The sequence below is a fragment of the Cherax quadricarinatus genome, chromosome 1 (assembly GCF_038502225.1).
Source record: "Cherax quadricarinatus isolate ZL_2023a chromosome 1, ASM3850222v1, whole genome shotgun sequence".
NCBI classification, from domain to species: domain Eukaryota; kingdom Metazoa; phylum Arthropoda; class Malacostraca; order Decapoda; family Parastacidae; genus Cherax; species Cherax quadricarinatus.
The window spans coordinates 8,355,743-8,373,506 of record NC_091292.1 but is presented as its reverse complement, the minus strand read 5'-3'; positions in this window follow the sequence as shown (position 1 = coordinate 8,373,506).

Sequence of the window (17,764 nt, the reverse complement as noted above, 5' to 3'; positions counted from 1 at the left end):
TTGCCCCCCAAAAAGCTTATTCTTGATCTGGGGAAAGCGTCCACCTTGTAAGTGGTCGCTGGCTTCAGTTACTCAGATCAAGAGCTCTTCACCAGTGTATAAAGTGTTGTATACATAGTGTATAATCGCTGCATCAATGGTATATAATACCTACATAGGTGATGAATAAGACTCATGGGCATCACCTTGGTATCTTCAATGGATAGATGTTTTGCCTGGACGGATGTTTTTTCTTTTTTTTCCAATTTAATGCAGTGACAGTTGGCAGTTGTAGATGTGGTTATAAGTGGACGGGGCCCACTAGTGGAACTAAGCGAGGCTTATAAGTCAAAGCCAGAGGTTAGCAAGAGAGTTGTAGAAAAATAAGATACCCAGGTGGTGTACATCTGTCTTCCGGTAGTGCCTTGATGATGTTTCGCGACGGACCGAAACGTTGTTATTAGGCTGTCCCTATCCTGACTGCGGGCTCTCGATGAAAGGAACTAATCTAACTTAAAATTGGCGATTAGGAGACGGTGGATCGAGCCTCCGTCAATCCTCGTGCTGAGTGCTCTATTACAGCCTCGTATTAAAAAAAAATATTCAAGTGTTTAATAAAGCGCAGACCCTGGTGGAGGGCTCTTGATCTGGATAATTGGAGCTTTCTTTCCATTCCTCGGTTCAAACTTTATTACCACTCATTCCCAAGGCGATCTTTGACCCAAACGAACCTGGGGATTTTTTGAGTAATAATAATAATGATAATAATAATAATAATAATAATAATAATAATAATAATAGATAGTAATAATAACAACAGCAACAATAATAATAATAATAATAATAATAATAATAATAATAATAATAATAATAATAATAATAATAATAATAATAATAATATAACAATAATAATAATAATAATAATAATAATAATAATAATAGATAATAATAATAATAATAATAATAATAATAATAATAATAATAATAATAATAATAATAATAATAATAATAATAATAAAAATAATAATAATAATAATTATTATTATTATTATTATTATTATTATTATTATTATTATTATTATTATTATAATGTTTTATTGTGTTTGCTAGGTGAGGAGAGAAGTGGAGTGGACGAGGTGTCACCACGGATACTATTTGTTCCTTAGTAGTTAAGATTAGCTGAGACATCTCCGAAATTTTCCCTGGGAGACAGAGAGAAAGAGAGAGCGAGAGAGAGAAAAGAGAGAGAGAGAGCACAAGCAGACTGCAACAAACACCTCCACGCTTCACTTCCTTGCATATCATTAGAGTTGACCTGCATGAAATAAATCCCAGGCTGGCACGCCATGGTCCTCAAAACTCTGAGAAATTCTAAACCATCAGCAAGTTTTACTTTGTGATTTCTTTCCAAAACAAACGCCAAGCATGAAATGAATAAGAAATAAGGAGGAGGAGGAGGAAAAGAGAAGAAGGACTCATTTATCTGTGTAAGTCTCCAAGGGATAGTCTTTTTAAATAGCAATGAATTTTCAAGCTAAATTTATCGAGAAGCTTATAAATATTTATGGGTGGCATTTTGTGTCGTTTTGGGACTGCTTCTGACCCTAAGATAGAGGATTTGCTTGAGGGATACCATAAAGTTGACTTCTGAATGTTTGGAGCAAGTTACTATGATTGTCAGACGCTCACGACCGCTCTAATATAGCATGAAAACGAAGAAATTCACGAATGTTTACAAGGAGAGAGAGAGAGAGAGAGAGAGAGAGAGAGAGAGAGAGAGAGAGAGAGAGAGAGAGAGAGAGAGAGGAGGGGGGAGGGTAGAGATGTGAAGGATGGTCAGGAGATCATCTTCACAAGAAGGGGATCCCCTCACTGTGAGGGTTTGGGGCAAGAGGACGAGGTAAAAGTATATATACTTGCAGAGGTCCTAACCAACACGACAGTATACTGAGACATAGGTGGGACAATGTGCGTAAGCGGGATCAACACGTTTCCCAGTATAGAGGCTGAGAAATCCTGTATAATAACAAGAATTTATGTGAATGTGTGTGTAAAGGTCTCGTGAGTGTGGGGGCCGGCCAAGAGCTTCCCGAGGGATTCTGAAAGGCACAGTTTAGGAACGAAGTTATGCAGACGACGAGAAGACAGAGCCGAGGAGGTCCCCGGTGAGTCTATTGTGTGAATGCTACAATCACGAAACCCAGAGAGACAGAGAGAGAGAGAGAGAGAGAGAGAGAGAGAGAGAGAGAGAGAGAGAGAGAGAGAGAGAGAGAGACAGACAGACAGACAGACAGACAGACAGACAGAGAGAGACAAAGAGAGAGAGAGGCGGTTCAGCTGGGCTTCAGAGCAGATGACGAAATGCAGTCGATTGCCTCGACTGAGGATCCCGAGTGTGAGGGACCTGTGCCGGGAAGTTTCAATGGATTGTCACGAAGAGAAAATGCCTGATAACGTGAGACTGTGGTAGTAACTGGGAGAGACGTTTTGGTGCAGCAGAGACCACTACACAATGCGGGAGTTGTTCTGGAGAAGATGGTGAATTGCAAAACTAGAGGACTTCGAAAGCAACAAGGGGACAACATTTCGATGACAACATGAGGCAGCCTCAGTACCTTGAAGACATAAAGATGCATACATCGATGGCAGCACGAGGTAAAACTTCGAAGACAATACAAGGCAGTACTTCGAAGACAACACCAGGCAGTACTTCGAAGACAACACCAGGCAGTACTTCGAAGACAACACCAGGCAGTACTTCGAAGACAGCACCAGGCAGTACTTCGAAGAGAAAACAAGAATAAGCTATAAACGTTGAGGCAGGGAAGGGAACTAATACAATTCTTACACTGCGAAGGACCATACAGCTCGCTCATATAATTCTCAGTCTACAAAGAAAGATAAAATTCTATAGAAATTATGATGGTCAAAAACACTTAAGAATCTGTCTGGATGTAGAAAAGAGATTTAATAAGCCATAGACTTCAAGGTTGGTTTAGAGTACGTTGGAGAATTAATAAAATCTTGGACATGATACGGATCAAGAAACCGACCCAAGAGCAGAATATTTCAAAACACATAAGAAACCGAAAACATGTGGTCAAACAGAAACTAAACTGAGAAAGTTAAAAAGAAGACACTGGGTCTCTTAGGCCTTATCTGGACACACCAGAAATTCTCTTCGCTTACCAAAAAAGAGATCCTAGCAAGACGCTAATCCATCAAATAGTCGCACCTTCGGTCAACACCACCACCTTCACCACTTCTACCATGACCACTGCAACCAATACCACACTATCTGTGTCAAAACCACTATCACTATTTCCACCTTCATCACTTCCTTTACCACCCCAACTACTGCCACTGCAAATACCAATACCGCAATCCCTGCTACCTCCACCACCACCACCACCACCACCACCACCATCACCACCACCACCACTACCACCACCATTTCCGCCATCTTTTCAAAATTCTACTCAAAACTATCGAGCACGGAACAGACTCCGAAATGGATAGGGTTGAAGTAAGTTCAAATATACATCATCAACACAACATGGACAAGAGCCACAGTTCGCTGGATTCTGGATTCCTCATCTGGGCATTTACAGATGACGGCCAGGGTAAGGGAGCGAGTGATGGATACTTTATCAAGGGTGAGACGCACCGCCTGCTGGACACGGGGACCATGGTCAGGACTCTCAAATGGCCATCTAAATGTTTCAGTAAACAAAGGCACTATATGACCCCTGGAACTGACGGAGGTTGGGGTGGGTTGTGAGGAACCAGAGAGAGCGAGGGGAGCCACCAGGAAGTGAGAAGAGGCAAGGAACGAGAAAACGTAAACAAAATTGATTGCAGAAATTATATAGAAGTGAATAAATTGCTGGTTTTCAGCTAACACTGCCTACATTAAAAGCTAAAGCAAGTAATCTGTGTCATTATATAGTAGAAGTGCTTACATTATCTGTAATTAGAGCTAGTCTCTATGCAATTAACTTCAGCAGGTGCAACAGATGTCTGTACCACACCTGCTGCACGCTGTCATTAAATAGTCTTCTCATGTATCATGATGTATGCTTTTGTTATTATTTGTATGTGTAGCTTTTTAATATTTTTTTGGTGTATGTTTTCGGAGAACAGCCTGCGGGGTTCAGAGAGTTAAGCTTAGGCTCCTGGTCCCCGCCTCATTATTTTTAATCCAGCAGCGAGATCGATTGTAATTACCCATTTCGTACTCGATCACTCGTTTCTTCTTTCCTGTCTCTATCCCTTTCATTTATCCTTTCTGGCTTCTATCACTTATTTATTTCCTCTCTCTCGCTTCTTTTCTCCCTCTCTTGCTTATCCATCTAAGAAATAGTTATAAACATGGATGAATTATCAACGTCTTCTATCCCTTTATCCTTCCCTACTCCTATATTTTTCTACCTCACCCATTACTACATGCTCTTATTACCTGACTAATTAACCTGCTTGGTTAATAAGTCAGGTAACACACACACACACACACACACACACACACACACACACACACACACACACACACACACACACACACACACACACACACACACACACACGACGAGGTGTCAGAGTGGGCGCCTGTGACAAGCGGGGTTCCAGAGGGGTCAGTCCTAGGACCTGTGCTGTTCTTGGTATATGTGAACGACATAACTGAAGGGATAGACTCAGAAGTGTCCTTGTTTGCAGATGATGCGAAGTTAATGAGAAGAATCAAATCGGATGAGGATCAGGCAGGACTACAAAGAGACCTGGACAGGCTACAAGCCTGGTCCAGCAACTGGCTCCTTGAATTTAACCCTCCCAAATGCAAAGTCATGAAGATTGGGGAAGGGCAAAGAAGACCGCAGACACAATATAGTTTAGATGGCCAAAGACTGCAAACCTCACTCAAGGAAAAAGACATGGGGGTGAGTATAACACCGAGCATATCTCCTGAGGCGCACATCAATCAGATAACTGCTGCAGCATACGGGCGCCTGGCAAACCTACGGATAGCGTTCCGATACCTCAGTAAGGATTCGTTTAAGACTCTGTATACCATTTATGTCAGGCCCATACTGGAGTATGCAGCACCAGTTTGGAATCCACACCTAGTCAAGCACGTCAAGAAATTAGAGAAAATGCAAAGGTTTGCAACAAGACTAGTCCCAGAGCTACGGGGATTGTCCTACGAAGAAAGGTTGAGGGAAATCGGCCTGACAACACTGGAGGACAGGAGGGTCAGGGGAGACATGATAACGACATATAAAATACTGAGCGGAATAGACAAGGTGGACAAAGACGGGATGTTCCAGAGAAGGGACACAGACACAAGAGGTCACAATTGGAAGTTGAAGACTCAGATGAATCAAAGGGATGTTAGGAAGTATTTCTTCAGTCATAGAGTAGTCAGGCCGTGGAATAGCCTAGAAAGTGACGTAGTGGAGGCGGGAACCATACATTGTTTTAAGGCGAGGTATGATAGAGCTCATGGGGCAGGGAGAGAGAGGACCTAGTAGCAATCAGCGAAGAGGCGGGGCCAGGAGCTGTGACTCGACCCCTGCAACCACAAATAGGTGAGTACAAATAGGTGAGTACACACACACACACAAACACACACATACACACAGTGCCATATGATCAGTGGAGTGAGACACTGCCACAAGACAGCGAAACAGTCACTGCCACAGTGGCAGTAAGATCGTGTCACTGCCTCATCACTGTCACAGTGGCAGTAAGATCGTGTCACTGCCTCATCACTGCCACAGTGACAGTAAGATCGTGTCACTGCCTCATCACTGCCACATTGACAGTAAGATCGTGTCACTGCCTCATAACTGCCACAGTGACAGTAAGATCCTGTCACATTCCCTTTACGAATACACAATCATCAAAAAAGTGTGTGTACTAATTACTCACAATAACGCGTATTGTCATTACTGTTGTCGACCAACGTCATGTGATTACCATCGCATCATATACTGGCACTGGATAATCCTCTCAAAGTGGCTCCAGAGTGCCGGGTACGTCCCTGCTGTAGCAGAAGCCAGTAAATATCACACAAACGCCTGTAATCACTCTGTATCGCAAATGCATTACAATTGCCTGTTACTGCATAAATCCCCTCGATCCTTTTTCCTCGTTATAATTATATAAGGCACTTAATGAAGAACGTCATTTAGCGAAGTTTATCCCTTCAGTTTGATGACTTCGCAGCACATTCTCCCTGCACGAGTGGGAATCGTTCAATTTTGAGTGTTGTCTGTTTTAATCAGTCACCTCCTTGCCAGACGTGTCACAGATATATCGCATCTCGGTAACTACAGATATCGTCCCCGTCTTTACTGGCATATTTTCAATCTGTTCGCACGTATAAATATTACGGCCTAGGACATCGCCACCCTTAAGATCCATCTTGTCAAACAGAACTCATAAAACGCGCAGTTCTCTCAAAAATTTCAATCGGGCGGAGGGCAGAGGATGCAGGAAACGCGCTGCTTGTGGCAGTATGAAGGCAGCATTCTTTGGGTTTAAAAAAAAAAAATTATATAATGGCTTTTTCATTGGGTCATTCCATCATTTCCTTCCTGACGGCTTCAGTTACATCGAAATTTTACTTGACTGCATCTTAGAGATCAGCCAGGCATCACCTCTGTAACCCCCCCCCCTAATGTACCCCACTGTGTCTGCTATCTCTGCATTGCCACTACTGAGCAGTAGTGAGCGCTTGTTTCCTTGTCATTAACGTTGTAAATATTCTGAGAGGTGCTTATTTGTGGCTAAATAAGCATTTTATAACTACACCCTAGCGCAACCCAAGCCAGAATTACAGATTACTAGCCTAACCCAAGCTAGAGACACAAGCAACTAGCCTAAGTTCAAGACACAACCTATTAGGCTAACTTAAGCTGGAGATACAAGCTACTATCCTAACTCAAACTAAAGACACAAGCAAATAGCCTAAGTTCAAGACACAGCTTAACCCAAACTAGAGCCACAAGCTACTGACCTAACCCAAGCTAAAGACAACCTACTATCCTAACCTAAACTAGAAGCACAAGCAACTAGCTAAACCCAAACAAGAGGAACAAGCAACTGGCCAAACCCAAACTAGAGGCACAGACAACATGTTTAACCCACACTAGAGACACAAACAACTAGCCTAACCTAATTAGGAAACACAAGTTACTTAAAAAAGTTCAATCCATGAGCCTCCTTTTTCCTGCTTGATTTCTGTCCACTTTGCATAACCACAGTTAGCTTAAATTATAATCTAACCCACCTTACTCTAGCCTAACCTAAATTATCCTAAGCTAACTTCAAATATTTGTTATTTAACACCCAGGCCGTCTCCCACCGAGGTGGTTTGATCCGAATAAACGGACAACACATTCACCATTTTATTATTATTATTAATTATTATTATTATTATTATTATTATTATTATTATTATTATTATTATTTTATTATTATTATTATTATTATTATTATTATTATTATTATTATTATTATTATTATTATTATTATTATTATTATTATTATTATATTATTATTATTATTATTATTATTATTATTATTATTATTATTATTATTATTATTTTATTATTATTATTTTATTATTATTATTATTATCATTATTTTGTTTATTATTAATTTATTGCTATTCTTACAGCGCGTAACCTCAGTAATTAACTCAATTCCCAGCCATCTTAAAAATCTTAATTTCGTTTAAAAATGTATCTAAACAGGTAATTGCGGCAGTGAATAAAAATGAAACTATTAACAGTTAATACCAATTAAAAATTCGATATCAAGGATGGTAATTATCATTGCATAAAACAATGAATATTAATACTGGAACTGTCAAACCAGGTGACTTTCACGCTCTGTATAGACTGATTTTTATTTCCAGCTATAAATGAAATTGACTTAACGGTTTATATATACATGTATATATATATATATATATATATATATATATATATATATATATATATATATATATATATATATATATATATATATATATATATATATATATATATATATATATATATATATATATATATATAAAGTATATATTGAATTTATTTGTATATTTCCCAATTATTGTCCTGCTTTGTGTGTTTATGTCTTCATTTCTTTAATAATAACGAGAAGAACAAAGTTCTTGCGAAACCTGTCTATGGGGGGTATTTTTTTTAACCGGTTTTCTTAATATGCAAATTTACTTGCTTCCTGGTTTTCGAACTCATCTGTTAATTGCTACGTGAATTTGTTAGACGGTGACCGATTTAGACGGCAAATTCACCCATTCACTTTCTATTTTAATTTGACAACTTGGTCGCAAATTAATTCGGGAATCGATTTGTCAGTATATTTGCCCGGGCTCACTGTGCTGTAATTCCCCTGTGTTTGAGGTGAGCAAATGATTATTATTTTTTTTTGGTTCCAGTTCACTGGCTTAAAAAATTATAGGTAATACTATTAATGGCCCAACCGAATTATTTATGCGTAAAATAAATAAATAAAAGTATTTGTTGCCCCCCCCCCTCCCCATTCTCCTAAAAAAATATAAATGAAATTTTCCTGCCAGCTCAATAGTACGCTTGTGTGCTTGTTTTGACATGAAAGGAATTGTGCATTCACGATGGGGTAAAAAAAGTTGTTTATGAAATATTATTAATATATGAACGATAGGTTTTTGTAACGGAGAAAAAAGTTAGAGCAAAAACTGTATATAAAAATAATACACATGTATATATATATATATATATATATATATATATATATATATATATATATATATATATATATATATATATATATATATATAAACTTTTTAGCCAGAAACAGTAGTTATGCTGACAAGAGTACAAAAGTAGCAACAACAATAGTAGAAGTAGCAGCAGCAGCAGCAGCAGTTGCCATTTTAAAAGTGGCAGTACAGTAGCAGTAGCAGCAACAGAAGCAGCAGCATTATCAGAAGAAATTATCAGCATCGTTCGTGGTAACAGCAGAAGCAATGTCTCAGATACCACTATCGTCACCGCCTTCCACCACTATCGTCACCGCTTTCCACCACTATCACCACCACTACCACAACCGCCATCAGCACTAAGCCATAACCAAAATCATCACTCAGAGTGAGAGATAGCTTCCCTCCAGTAAAAAAAAAAAAAAAAAGCCAGTCTTTCAGAGGCAACATTCTGCATCTACCAAGGACGCTTCTTGCTTTAGTAGCCCGACACTTGTCTGTGTGTGTGTAAGAGAGAGAGAGAGAGTGTGAGAGAGAGAGAGAGAGAGAGAGAGAGAGAGAGAGAGAGAGAGAGAGAGAGAGAGAGAGAGAGAGAGTGAGAGAGAGACAGAGAGACAGACAGACAGACAGACAGACAGAGACGCACACGGTGAGATGCTGTGGTATCTGTGTTTGTGTTAGCGGACATCAGGGACCATAGAAATAGAATAAATTGGTGTTGGTGGTGCTGGAACTGAGGCATTATGGCCGTCAAGAGACAGCTAGCTTGGCCGGCTACACTCGCCTCAACACGGCAATATTGTTAACACTATTTTTCTTACTATCCCACGCATCGTCGTTACCCTGAGTAACGATGTGTTTCGGCGGCTGTGTGATACAGGAAGAATATCCCTGTATACTATATGCCCAGCCCCATCTATCTCAATGCTCGCAATGTGGCATAAATTTCTATCAGAAGTAACCATATAAATGTATTACTGTCTGTCTATATATGATGCACTTGTGCTCAAGATTTGAAACCTACCAGAAGAGGCATTCTCCAGTTATTGCGCGGAAACATAGTTTTTTTTTAATAAAATAGGCAAATTAAGACTTACACAATGTATAATCAATGTGAATTTTTGTTTTAAGGAAACACAAGCGCTAAAAGTTTGAAGCCATCCAGAAGATACATTCTCGAGTTGTCACTCAGACTCCGATAATAGCAATTTTAACAAGTCTTTTAGTACATATGTAAATCCATTAGTACATATGTAAATATATTAATACATATGTAAATCCATTAGTACATGTGTAAATCCATTAGTACATATGTAAATCTATTAGTACATATGTAAATCCATTAGTACAAATGTAAATCGATTAGTAGAAATGTAAATTTCCACCTACAAAAGGAATAAGCTTCACCAGACGGTAAAAATTAAAGCCGTTAAGAATAGGCATACTTACATTATTTAATAAGAATAAAATACCTTACCTATTTAAAAAAATAATACTGGCAGACTGACACCTACACACACTTGGGCAACAATAACAACCAAACTTCTAACTAGGTTACACCTGTATTAAAACTCTGAAGAAGATCGGAGGATGGTCCTTTTATCACACGGAATGCAGGAAAATAGTTCAGAGAACCGAGATGCTGATTAATTAGACACATTTGTAACAGTTGGCTGTGTCGAAGTGTGGATTTCCACGATAAAAATATCCAAGCGTTGCTCATGTGTCTAATTTGTCGACTTATCACAGGGAAAGGAATCCCGGAATTGTCTATATATAACTGGCTAGAGGACACCTATACATACTGTAGTTGCGTGATCATTTCCCAGTTGCATAAAACGGTACTGATATTTTTAGCCAATCAGCGTAGATATTCCCAAGTTATAAACACAAAAAATCAGACAATCACTTAAATCTGCCCCTCCGGGGATACCTAACAAAATAAATGCAAATAACAATATTAATGTTTTTATTAATTATGATAAAAGGATCATTAGCAGAAAAGCTTTAATAAACAATCGAAGTAAATCAAATTTTCTGTGGCTCTGGGAGGGATTCGGAAACCATTTAATTTTAATCGTGATTCTCTGGACGATTGCAATATAATGATGAACTTACTAAGCTGAAAGCTAATAAACGAATTCGTATGTATATCGTACAGTGACGATGTCCACAACCCAGAAGTTTCCCACAGTCAGAAGACAAAGCTTAGGAGGTTCTCGTACCATTTGTCACCACCTATTAGTGTGAGTCGAGTTTTTCAACACTTCTGCCCATAAAAAAAAATGCTAGAAGCCGTCTCGATGCCAGTGATAACATGCGTGTAGCTATTTCTATAAAAAAGGAATGTCGGTTCAGCATCATCACTAATGAACGTCAACAACACTGATCTACTGATACCCGGGTATCTAGCAATGCCTGGGTATCTGGCGATACCTGGGTATCAAGCGATAACCGAGTGTCTAGCGACACCTTGGTATTTAGCTATACTGAATCATCTAGCGATTTTTTGGTTTCTAGCGATTCTCAGGTATTTAGCGATACTCTTGTATCTAGCGATTCTCTGGTAACTAGCTCTCCTCTGGTGTCTAGCAATACTCTGATTCTGCTTAATTTATTTTCTTCAGGTCCTCTATATTTTTAAATATTTTTTTTCCTTTTTCTTCCGGAGAGGCATTATTCTTTTCGACTTTAGTTTGCTTTCTCGCTTGGTTTTAGTTACGTGTGTTTTTATTATTCGTTTTCAGTAAGAAAATAATTGTTTCTAATATATCCTTCTCAGTTTAATTCGGATATTGTTTAGTCTCCTTATCCATTAGGGATAATTTGTGTTTGATCTTATTTCTTTGTAACTAATATATATCTTTTGGTCAATTTGTACAGTTCTGGAAAATGCAACACTAGTTTGTCATTGCATTAGTGTTTGTCAGATTTCCTCCTCTCCCTGGACAGACTAGATGTATCAATGCCAGGTGATGCCAAGCCAGGTCACCCCAGTCCGAAGTCACTAGAGGTTATTTCGGTTAACGTTAGCTAGATGTTATCCAAGGTAACACTAGTAATTAAGTGGATCCTCGTCTCGCTGTATTATACTGACCGGAAATCTGAGCTTTAAACTACGTAATTTTCATTATTTTTTAAGGAAATGTCGAGTAGAATCAATTTTTTTAAACTCTTTTTACGAAGTGGTTCTCTGACTTCAAAATTATCCTATAGGTTTTCCGTGTTTGCCTGAAAGAATTGTTCTATTTAATAATTCAGACATAAGTTATTTTGGAGCAATCCTGGACTACCTGTGGGAAGCAATAAGACTCTCCGAATCCATATCCTAGCAGTCTGTTCAATTTATGCGGTAATACAGTCCCCACGATGGCTATAAATTCGTGTCTAGAAGAATAACTTGACTCCTTCGTCAAGAAACTGAAGCCGACTAATTTATTTCTATTCTTTTCATCTCTCTCTCTCTCTCGCTTCCTCCTTCCCTTTCTTCCTCCCTCCCTCGCTTCCTCCTTCCTCCCTCTCTCCTTCCCTCTATTCCTCCCTCCCTCGCTTCCTCCCTCCCTCGCTTTCTCCTTCCCTCTCTTCCTCCCTCCCTCGCTCCTTCCCGCCCCACATCTCCCTGTCTCTCCCGTAGACACTGACGAGCGTGGAGATATTATCATGTCACTGACAGCTGCACTACTCGGAGAAACTGTCGTCCACACGGTACGAGACGTCGCTGCCACAACACCACCAAAATAAACACGAGATGATTGCGACAGATCTCTATTTTTTCCCCCCTCCTTTTTTTTTTTTTTTTTTTTTACTTGTAACGTTTCGGGTACGCGATTAATTTAGTTACCTAGGGAAGGTGATTAATTGACTTTACCAAGGGAAGTTTGGCCGTTTGCTTTACTCTCGGTCTTGCTTCTCTGACATCGAAATGGGCTAACTTTTTTTCTAAACGCAACCTAACCTAACCTAACCTAACCTAACCTAACCTAACCTAACCTAACCTAACCTAACCTAACCTAACCTAACTTAACTTAACCTAAATTAACTTAACCAAATTATGAAAATATTGAACAAGAGAGTTGTTAAAGCTGGAAGCGTTTGAAGCTGACACATTAATATGATGTAAAGTGACGTAGTAAATAACTAAATTGACCCAATAAATTGACGTAACCTGACGTAAGAAAACGCGGAGAGGTTGGATAGAAAACACAAGGAGACACCCATGATTATCCTCAGTCATAAATGTTAATTTTTCTAGTAGGTGTCAAGCCTAACTTTCTCAGCTCTTCTCGTTAACCTAAAGACGCAATATTCTGCGTTTTAGGTTATGTTGGGTTCGGTTACGTTAGGTTAGATTAGGTTACTTAAACATACAGGAATATATGTAACCACATAAACATTAATAAAATTGCTGTAAAATGTCTATCAGATGGATTGTGACCACCTACATACGGGCAGTTATTCATCAAGGACACAAGAGGGATTGAATCAACAGCCTCATTCATTCTATACGGAAACACTTAGGTTAATATTAATCATTATCTACAGCCATTTCAAACGGAAGCTAGAGGGCGTCCAGGAGAATTCTTATTCATTCACTACGGGCACTAGAAGACATCCACCTTCACCATTAGTCACCGTACACGGACACGAGAAGGTATTCACAAACACCTTTAGTGACAAATACTGACCTCCAATCTTGGTCGCAAGCTGGTCCTGCTCCATCTAATTCCACACTCAGCTTCAGCCGTACTCTCTCTCTCTCTCTCTCTCTCTCTCTCTCTCTCCCCAAGCCTCTTCTCGAATGAATTATTAGTCCCTTCGTCGCCTTAATCAGATGAATCTACATTGCAAACCATGCTGTGAGTGGGTCCGGCATCAGGGTGGTGCAAATGCGCCTCCTGGCTCACTAAATGCGTCGCGGTGCTGTTAATGCCTCCGCTGACAGCAGTGGACCTGCGACACCTTATCACGTATGCAAATTATCTTAGTGACATCGCGAAATGTACGTACATGTATTTGAATAACTAGGAGAGGAGCCGTTCTTTTTTTAACTTGTGAAATAAATTACTGCATCAAATTCTTTTTTTCTGGAAGTATATGTGGAGAGAATATGACGAAAAAAAAGTGGTCAGTGTGTGTGTGTGTGTGTGTGTGTGTGTGTGTGTGTGTGTGTGTGTGTGTGTGTGTGTGTGTGTGTGTGTGTGTGTGTGTGTGTGTGTGTGTGTGTGTGTGTGTGTGTATGTGTTGCTTGCATCCTGCTCTCTTGGGCTGTCATATCTACTTCTCAATCCATGTACTGAGTCGGTCTCCAGTACACCCTGCCCACCTGTTCACTACTCTCAATGTCAATCTTTGTTATGCCTCTTTGGCTTTCTTGTAATTCCACTCCCTTTCACTTAACTCATATAATCTGTCCCAGTTTTGTCTATCTTTACGTATCTTATCTTAGTTACGCAAAGTCTAAAACTCTATTAACCTAGACTAGTTTCCCAGCTCTCATAGTTCTGGGATCAACACTGAAGCAAACCTAGGTACCATCATACACGTTATCTTCGTATTCCAGCCCGCGTATTTCTAGGACCTGCCTTCTAGCATCCCTCTGGACTATAATACACAATTTCTCTCAGCAATATTGCAGATGAGGTCCCGGTGCATGTGCGCCAAGACCAGTGTTAAGGATCTTCTCTTTGTAAGGATTTTATGCTCCAGTTACCTTAGAGAAAGCACGGCTCTGCCTCTAGAGCGGAAAGGCAGCATGTGGCTTGTCATTAATGCTGATTTTCCTTTTTGATCGCTGTAGCATCAAGTATTTAGCCGACTCCCGAAGCGATGTGATTGCAAGCGTACCCGAGTCAGTCCCTTCTATTCTTCTATTCCATTACTGAACAAATTCTTCGGTCTTTTGAAGCACAGTTGCCCGAAAGAGATCGTTTAAGTGAAGAGAATTGAAAAAATTCACTTGTGCTCAAAAAAAAAAAAAACTCGCTTCTTCTATTTATCATCAAAGGAGATTTTCAGTATATTTTCATGCGAGATTAGCACACACACACAAAAAAAAATCCCAGTGGTTTACAAAAGGAGACTCACCAAGAGTATCTTGCATCGGAGAAGACAGTCAGTACATTATAATGGACAGAGAGCTTCAGACTTCCCAGCAACGCCTCGGTATCTGTGTCTCCATTCGGTGAGGGGAGGGGGCGGAGATGCATGCTAGGAAAAAAAAAATAATAATTATCTCCGAGAAGGTAGAAGACGCCACAAGTGAGATCGGAATCGTGTGTTCAAGCGCTCCTCCGGCCAAAACAGTCCTAATGGTTTAATTCAAACGTTTAACAATTCCTCTGAGTATAGCCAAAAGCTTAGCCATTCCTCGGACTTTAACCGGGCAATAAGTCATTCTTTCTGTTTCTAACCCACACTTTAACTATTCCCTCTGAACTAATCCAAACATTTATCCATTCCATCTTACTGTTAGCCACTATTTTTCTATATATTTTTTTATTTTATCCCTCCACTTAACCATTTTCCCTGACGTTAACCAAATACTTGACCATTTTTATGACCTTAACCAAATATTTGACTATTCCCTCTGACTTTTGCCAAACATTTAGCCAACTTTAACCTAGAATTTGCACTGACAATTTCCCGATACAAACTGGGGGGAAAAAAGGTGCAGACGAAAGGCAAAGGAAAAACCATTCTTCCATCACCTTAAAGATCAAAGTTGAATCTCTCAATAGAGGGACGTGACTAGTCTTCTTCGTCCAGATGCCGAGCATTCGCTATACAAGTCGGTGGGCCGAAGATACTCGCCGTAGATAGGCACTCCCCTTTCGCTATGGTTCTCGAGGAAGCTGCCGTCGCCGCAGATTCGGCGTGACGCTCTCAGATTACCCCCGATACTCTTCATTAAAACAAATGTGAGAAACGCCTGGTGTTGCTGGAGAAGTCGCCGGCGTACCGTGGTGGAAGGTGAGTGTGGCCATGCGTGGGACGCAAGATTGTTTTCTCTCTTTCTCTCTCTCTCTCTCTCTCTCTCTCTCTCTCTCTCTCTCTCTCTCTCCCTCTCTCGGGCCTGGCTGACTACCTCTCTGATGCTATCGGTTGTTTCTCTCTCCCTCCCCCCCCCCCCTCCTCTGGTTTTTACATTCCTCACCTCATCATTCTCTTATCGCTGATTCTTCGTGAGCGCCGTATTATCCATGTTACTCTTCGTCTTTGTCTTCCCTTCCTCCTTTCGCTTTTTTTCCTCCCCCTCCCCATCCTTTTTTCTTCGTCCCTCGCGCACTCTTGCGTTATCGGAGTTTGCTGGGTTTTTTTTTTTTTTTTTGCTTAATGTTCTTATTTTAGCGTTCTCCTCAGATACTTTTTTTTATTTCCATTATATATTCCTTTTGTTCTGCTGTTATCAGCTTCTCTCTCTCTCCTTCCTCTGCATTCTTGCGTTATCGGAGCTTCTTTCTTTCTATCTTTCAGTTTTTTTTATCTTGGTATTCTCCCCTTCCTCCTGCTCCCCCCACATTCCCTCTCCTCCCCCAACATTCCCCCTCCTCCTCCCCCACCGTCCACCTCCTCCCCCCACCTTACCTCCCACCCATCATTCCCATCCCCTCGAGTCGGATCCAAATGGCACTGTACCAAGAATACTGCAGAAATGACACACGCTCCAGAACAAGCTTCAGTTAGGGGGGGGGGCGACGTTTCGCTCCACGTAGAACTTTACCAAGATTTTGAGGGAGAGATTTAACATAAATTGGGAGAGCTTTATCGAGACTTTGAGGGAGAGATTTAACCTAACAGGGTAGAGCTTAATCAAGACTTAATGAGGCTCTACACAGAGATGAACGCTGCCTCCATAAAACATTTGCTGCAGGTTTTCCAACATTTTATTTACGGACTGATAGATATACATTTTTTTTTATTGACAATGATGTAAAATTAAAATTTATTTATTTATTTCTTTTTTTTGGAAAAACCTAACTTAGAAACCTCACCTAAACTAGCTTAATCTAAGTTTTTTTTTGCAATTTTTTTCTAAATATATCACTCAATATTAATTATAATCAATATATATATATATATATATATATATATATATATATATATATATATATATATATATATATATATATATATATATATATATATATATATATATATACATATAGTGCCGAATATGTAAAACCGGTCAATTAGCAAGAACTCATTTAAAATTAAGTCCTTTCTGAAATTTTCTCTTATACGTTTAAAGATATATTTTTTTCATTAATGTTGGTGTAAAAATTTTTAATTTTGCACCAAAAGAATCTTAGAAAACTTACCTAACCTTATTATAACAAGAGCAATTTATTTTAGCCTAACCCAACTAAATATATTTTAAATACGTTTACAATAATTTAGTACTAAACAAACACAATCAAATATATTTTTTTCGTTAGGTTCAAAATGATTTTGGCGAATTTATTGCATACACAAATTTTCACTTGTCCTATATGGCAAGATGAGCGTTGCTATTTAAGCCAAGATCGCAAGTTCTACCTATTCGGCACGAGACATATATATATATATATATATATATATATATATATATATATATATATATATATATATATATATATATATATATATATATATATATATATATTTTTTTTTTTTTTTTTTTTTTTTTCAACAAGTCGGCCGTCTCCCACCGAGGCAGGGTGACCCAAAAAAGAAAGAAAACAATTTTCTTCTTATTCTTTTTAGTAATCTTTACAGGAAAATGGATTACTAGCCCATTGTTCCCGGCATTTTAGTTGACTTTTACAACACGCATGGCTTACGGAGGAAAGATTCTTATTCCACTTCCCCATGGATATAAAAGGAAAAGTAATAAGACCAAGAACTATTAAGATAAAATCAAAGAAAACTCAGATGAGTGTGTATAAATAAATGTGTACATGTATGTGTAGTGTGACCTAAGTGTAAGTAGAAGTAGCAAGACGTACCTGTAATCTTGCATATTTATGAGACAGACAAAAGACA